Raw genomic sequence first — 6,850 nt, 5'->3', positions numbered from 1 at the left:
AAGAGTAGAGGAATATCCAGGATTTGATTTTTTTCACAAAAAGGGATTGGTCTGCATACTGTCTTAAGGAGGGAGCCCGGCTAGCTCAGTCGGTAGAGCATGAGACTCTTAATCTCAGGGTCGTGGGTTCGAGCCCCACGTTGGGCGAAAACGAGTAATTTTTGCCTGAATATTGCATTGACTCTCATAATATGGAGATTAATCTTGCATTAGACCTGCAATAACTCCCAAAAATTGTCCAGGACTGGATTTTATTCATAAAAAATGATTAGTCTGCGTACCATCTTGAAGTGGGAGCCCGGCTAGCTCAGTCGGTAGAGCATGAGACTTTTAATCTCAGGGTCGTGGGTTCGAGCTCCACATTGGGCGAAAATGAGTAATTTTTGCTGGACTCTCATAATCTGGTGATTATTCTTGCATTAGACATGCAATAACTATCAGAAATGGTATCTCCCTTGGTTTCTCATTGGTGGGAAATTTAACTTCAAGATTAGCTAGGGTATGAGTCTAGATGAACACAGCGCAATATCACTCATATTCGAGTAGTAAACAGGCCAACCTGAACTGTAAAACATCCCATAAGTGGAGGTAAGGCATAAGTTAGGAGTGAACTGAACACTGTTATGGGCAATTGGACTTCAAATAAAGTGTGGAATGCAGTGAGGTTACTTTTTTCATGTTATGCAGATTAAACACACAGGGGAATTAGCTCAAATGGTAGAGCGCTCGCTTAGCATGCGAGAGGTAGCGGGATTGATGCCCGCATTCTCCATTATAAAATTTGCATACATTTTATTTTTAACTTGTCATTGCCCATGGTCATTGCAGAGTAAGAACAGATAAAATCACAGATGGCTTTCAAATATGGTCTCATTATAACAACTAAAGAGGTTTAATCAAAAGGGTTCAGGTATTCTTTAGCATGTGAGAGGAATTTGAATTCTTATGCAATCTCAAAATGAAGTTCTCACAACTTCCATTTTCATTTTCTCTTATTTTTTTTGACACTCTGTCCTCTGAAGGATGTATAAATCTGGCTTTCCTTGCAAAACAAGAGTAGAGGAATATCCAGGATTTGATTTTTTTTACAAAAAGGGATTGGTCTGCATACTGTCTTAAGGAGGGAGCCCGGCTAGCTCAGTCGGTAGAGCATGAGACTCTCAATCTCAGGGTCGTGGGTTCAAGCCCCACGTTGGGCGAAAACGAGTAATTTTTGCCTGAATATTGCATTGACTCTCATAATATGGAGATTAATCTTGCATTAGACCTGCAATAACTCCCAAAAATTGTCCAGGAATGGATTTCCTTCATAAAAAATGATTAGTCTGCATACCATCTTGAAGTGGGAGCCCGGCTAGCTCAGTCGGTAGAGCATGAGACTCTTAATCTCAGGGTCGTGGGTTCGAGCCCCACGTTGGGCGAAAATGAGTAATTTTTGCTGGACTCTCATAATCTGGTGATTATTCTTGCATTAGACATGCAATAACTATCAAAAATGGTATCTCCCTTGGTTTCTCATTGGTGGGAAATTTAACTTCAAGATTAGGTAGGGTATGAGTCCAGATGAACACACCACAATATCACTCATATTCGAGTAGTAAACAGGCCAACCTGAACTGTAAAACATCCCATAAGTGGAGGTAAGGCATAAGTTAGGAGTGAACTGAACACTGTTATGGGCAATTGGACTTCAAATAAAGTGTGGAAGGCAGTGAGGTTACTTTTTTCATGTTATGCAGATTAAACACACAGGGGAATTAGCTCAAATGGTAGAGCGCTCGCTTAGCATGCGAGAGGTAGCGGGATCGATGCCCGCATTCTCCATTATAAAATTTGCATACATTTTATTTTTAACTTGTCATTGCCAAGGTCATTGCAGAGTAAGAACAGAAAAATCACAGATTGCTTTCAAATATGGTCTCATTATAACAAGTAAAGTGGTTTAATCAAAAGGGTTCAGGTATTCTTTAGCATGTGAGAGGAATCTTGCATTAGACCTGCAATAACTCCCAAAAATTGTCCAGGAATGGATTTCCTTCATAAAAAATGATTAGTCTGCATACCATCTTGAAGTGGGAGCCCGGCTAGCTCAGTCGGTAGAGCATGAGACTCTTAATCTCAGGGTCGTGGGTTCGAGCCCCACTTTGGGCGAAAACGAGTAATTTTTGCCTGAATATTGCATTGACTCTCATAATATGGAGATTAATCTTGCATTAGACCTGCAATAACTCCCAAAAATTGTCCAGGAATGGATTTCCTTCATAAAAAATGATTAGTCTGCATACCATCTTGAAGTGGGAGCCCGGCTAGCTCAGTCGGTAGAGCATGAGACTCTTAATCCCAGGGTCGTGGGTTCGAGCCCCACGTTGGGCGAAAATGAGTAATTTTTGCTGGACTCTCATAATCTGGTTATTATTCTTGCATTAGACATGCAATAACTATCAAAAATGGTATCTCCCTTGGTTTCTCATTGGTGGGAAATTTAACTTCAAGATTAGGTAGGGTATGAGTCTAGATGAACACACCACAATATCACTCATATTCGAGTAGTAAACAGGCCAACCTGAACTGTAAAACATCCCATAAGTGGAGGTAAGGCATAAGTTAGGAGTGAACTGAACACTGTTATGGGCAATTGGACTGCAAATAAAGTGTGGAAGGCAGTGAGGTTACTTTTTTCATGTTATGCAGATTAAACACTCAGGGGAATTAGCTCAAATGGTAGAGCGCTCGCTTAGCATGCGAGAGGTAGCGAGGTTGATGCCCGCATTCTCCATTATAAAATTTGCATACATTTTATTTTTAACTTGTCATTGCCCATGGTCATTGCAGAGTAAGAACAGAAAAATCACAGATGGCTTTCAAATATGGTCTCATTATAACAACTAAAGTGGTTTAATCAAAAGGGTTCAGGTATTCTTTAGCATGTGAGAGGAATTTGAATTCTTATGCAATCTCAAAATGAAGTTCTCACAACTTCCGTTTTCATTTTCTCTTATTTTTTTTTGACACTCTGTCCTCTGAAGGATGTATAAATCAGGCCTTCCTTGCAAAACAAGAGTAGAGGAATATCCAGGATATGATTTTTTTCACAAAAAGGGATTGGTCTGCATACTGTCTTAAGGAGGGAGCCCGGCTAGCTCAGTCGGTAGAGCATGAGACTCTTAATCTCAGGGTCGTGGGTTCGAGCCCCACGTTGGGCGAAAACGAGTAATTTTTGCCTGAATATTGCATTGACTCTCATAATATGGAGATTAATCTTGCATTAGACCTGCAATAACTCCCAAAAATTGTCCAGGAATGGATTTCCTTCATAAAAAATGATTAGTCTGCATACCATCTTGAAGTGGGAGCCCGGCTAGCTCAGTCGGTAGAGCATGAGACTCTTAATCTCAGGGTCGTGGGTTTGAGCCACACGTTGGGCGAAAATGAGTAATTTTTGCTGGACTCTCATAATCTGGTGATTATTCTTGCATTAGACATGCAATAACTATCAAAAATGGTATCTCCCTTGGTTTCTCATTGGTGGGAAATTTAACTTCAAGATTAGGTAGGGTATGAGTCTAGATGAACACACCACAATATCACTCATATTCGAGTAGTAAACAGGCCAACCTGAACTGTAAAACATCCCATAAGTGGAGGTAAGGCATAAGTTAGGAGTGAACTGAACACTGTTATGGGCAATTGGACTGCAAATAAAGTGTGGAAGGCAGTGAGGTTACTTTTTTCATGTTATGCAGATTAAACACTCAGGGGAATTAGCTTAAATGGTAGAGCGCTCGCTTAGCATGCGAGAGGTAGCGGGGTTGATGCCCGCATTCTCCATTATAAAATTTGCATACATTTTATTTTTAACTTGTCATTGCCCATGGTCATTGCAGAGTAAGAACAGAAAAATCACAGATGGCTTTCAAATATGGTCTCATTATAACAACTAAAGTGGTTTAATCAAAAGGGTTCAGGTATTCTTTAGCATGTTTAGAGGAATTTGAATTCTTATGCAATCTCAAAATGAAGTTCTCACAACTTCCGTTTTCATTTTCTCTTATTTTTTTTTTGACACTCTGTCCTCTGAAGGATGTATAAATCAGGCTTTCCTTGCAAAACAAGAGTAGAGGAATATCCAGGATTTGATTTTCTTCACAAAAAGGGATTGGTCTGCATACTGTCTTAAGGAGGGAGCCCGGCTAGCTCAGTTGGTAGAGCATGAGACTCTTAATCTCAGGGTCGTGGGTTCGAGCCCCACGTTGGGCGAAAACAAGTACTTTTTGCCTGAATATTGCATTGACTCTCATAATATGGAGATTAATCTTGCATTAGACCTGCAATAACTCCCAAAAATTGTCCAGGAATGGATTTCCTTCATAAAAAATGATTAGTCTGCATACCATCTTGAAGTGGGAGCCCGGCTAGCTCAGTCGGTAGAGCATGAGACTTTTAATCTCAGGGTTGTGGGTTTGAGCCCCACGTTGGGCGAAAATGAGTAATTTTTGCTGGACTCTCATAATCTGGTGATTATTCTTGCATTAGACATGCAATAACTATCAAAAATGGTATCTCCCTTGGTTTCTCATTGGTGGGAAATTTAACTTCAAGATTAGGTAGGGTATGAGTCTAGATGAACACCACAATATCACTCATATTTGAGTAGTAAACAGGCCAACCTGAACTGTAAAACATCCCATAAGTGGAGGTAAGGCATAAGTTAGGAGTGAACTGAACACTGTTATGGGCAATTGGACTGCAAATAAAGTGTGGAAGGCAGTGAGGTTACTTTTTTCATGTTATGCAGATTAAACACTCAGGGGAATTAGCTCAAATGGTAGAGCGCTCGCTTAGCATGCGAGAGGTAGCGGGGTAGATGCCCGCATTCTCCATTATAAAATTTGCATACATTTTATTTTTAACTTGTCATTGCCCATGGTCATTGCAGAGTAAGAACAGAAAAATCACAGATGGCTTTCAAATATGGTCTCATTATAACAACTAAAGTGGTTTAATCAAAAGGGTTCAGGTATTCTTTAGCATGTGAGAGGAATTTGAATTCTTATGCAATCTCAAAATGAAGTTCTCACAACTTCCGTTTTCATTTTCTCTTATTTTTTTTTGACACTCTGTCCTCTGAAGGATGTATAAATCAGGCTTTCCTTGCAAAACAAGAGTAGAGGAATATCCAGGATTTGATTTTCTTCACAAAAAGGGATTGGTCTGCATACTGTCTTAAGGAGGGAGCCCCGCTAGCTCAGTCGGTAGAGCATGAGACTATTAATCTCAGGGTCGTGGGTTCGAGCCCCACGTTGGGCGAAAACGAGTAATTTTTTCCTGAATATTGCATTGACTCTCATAATCTGGAGATTAATCTTGCATTAGACCTGCAATAACTCCCAAAAATTGTCCAGGAATGGATTTCCTTCATAAAAAATGATTAGTCTGCATACCATCTTGAAGTGGGAGCCCGGCTAGCTCAGTCGGTAGAGCATGAGACTCTTAATCTCAGGGTCGTGGGTTCGAGCCCCACGTTGGGTGAAAATGAGCAATTTTTGCTGGATTATTGCATTGACTCTCATAATCTGGTGAATATTCTTGCATTAGACATGCAATAACTATCAGAAATGGTATCTCCCTTGGTTTCTCATTGGTGGGAAATTTAACTTCAAGATTAGCTAGGGTATGAGTCTAGATGAACACAGCGCAATATCACTCATATTCGAGTAGTAAACAGGCCAACCTGAACTGTAAAACATCCCATAAGTGGAGGTAAGGCATAAGTTAGGAGTGAACTGAACACTGTTATGGGCAATTGGACTTCAAATAAAGTGTGGAACGCAGTAAGGTTACTTTTTTCATGTTATGCAGATTAAACACACAGGGGAATTAGCTCAAATAGTAAAGCGCTCGCTTAGCATGCGAGAGGTAGCGGGCTCGATGCCCGCATTCTCCATTATAAAATTTGCATACATTTTATTTTTAACTTGTCATTGCCAAGGTCATTGCAGAGTAAGAAGAGAAAAATCACAGATGGCTTTCAAATATGGTCTCATTATAACAACTAAAGTGGTTTAATCAAAAGGGTTCAGGTATTCTTTAGCATGTGAGAGGAATTTGAATTCTTATGCAATCTCAAAATGAAGTTCTCACAACTTCCGTTTTCATTTTTTCTTATTTTTTTTGACACTCTGTCCTCTGAAGGATGTATAAATCTGGCTTTTCTTGCAAAACAAGAGTAGAGGAATATCCAGGATTTGATTTTTTTCACAAAAAGGGATTGGTCTGCATATTGTCTTAAGGAGGGAGCCCGGCTCGCTCAGTCGGTAGAGCATGAGACTCTTAATCTCAGGGTCGTGGGTTAGAGCCCCACATTGAGCGAAAACGAGTAATTTTTTCCTGAATATTGCATTGACTCTCATAATATGGAGATTAATCTTGCATTAGACCTGCAATAACTCCCAAAAATTGTCCAGGAATGGATTTCCTTCATAAAAAATGATTAGTCTGCATACCATCTTGAAGTGGGAGCCCGGCTAGCTCAGTCGGTAGAGCATGAGACTCTTAATCTCAGGGTCGTGGGTTCGAGCCCCACGTTGGGCGAAAATGAGTAATTTTTGCTGGACTCTCATAATCTGGTGATTATTCTTGCATTAGACATGCAATAACTATCAAAAATGGTATCTCCCTTGGTTTCTCATTGGTGGGAAATTTAACTTCAAGATTAGGTAGGGTATGAGTCTAGATGAACACACCACAATATCACTCATATTCGAGTAGTAAACAGGCCAACCTGAACTGTAAAACATCCCATAAGTGGAGGTAAGGCATAAGTTAGGAGTGAACTGAACACTGTTATGGG

The 6,850-nt window shown here is 40.1% G+C and overlaps 4 non-coding genes across 4 annotated transcripts; all 4 read left to right on the top strand.

The window, feature by feature from the left end:
• Positions 1 to 1,126: 1,126 nt before the first annotated feature.
• On the top strand, positions 1,127 to 1,199 carry TRNAE-CUC (transfer RNA glutamic acid (anticodon CUC)). The gene has a single exon. It is a non-coding gene; the product is annotated as a tRNA-Glu (tRNA).
• A 552-nt stretch (positions 1,200 to 1,751) lies between these two features.
• On the top strand, positions 1,752 to 1,824 carry TRNAA-AGC (transfer RNA alanine (anticodon AGC)). The gene has a single exon. It is a non-coding gene; the product is annotated as a tRNA-Ala (tRNA).
• A 2,360-nt stretch (positions 1,825 to 4,184) lies between these two features.
• TRNAK-CUU (transfer RNA lysine (anticodon CUU)) lies at positions 4,185 to 4,257 on the top strand. The gene has a single exon. It is a non-coding gene; the product is annotated as a tRNA-Lys (tRNA).
• A 977-nt stretch (positions 4,258 to 5,234) lies between these two features.
• Positions 5,235 to 5,307, top strand: TRNAN-AUU (transfer RNA asparagine (anticodon AUU)). Its single transcript has one exon. It is a non-coding gene; the product is annotated as a tRNA-Asn (tRNA).
• Positions 5,308 to 6,850: the final 1,543 nt, after the last annotated feature.

The sequence above is a fragment of the Lissotriton vulgaris genome, chromosome 1_1, assembly GCF_964263255.1.
Source record: "Lissotriton vulgaris chromosome 1_1, aLisVul1.2, whole genome shotgun sequence".
Taxonomy (NCBI): domain Eukaryota; kingdom Metazoa; phylum Chordata; class Amphibia; order Caudata; family Salamandridae; genus Lissotriton; species Lissotriton vulgaris.
The sequence above is the reverse complement of the archived record's forward strand: the minus strand, read 5'-3'. Positions and strand labels throughout refer to the sequence as shown.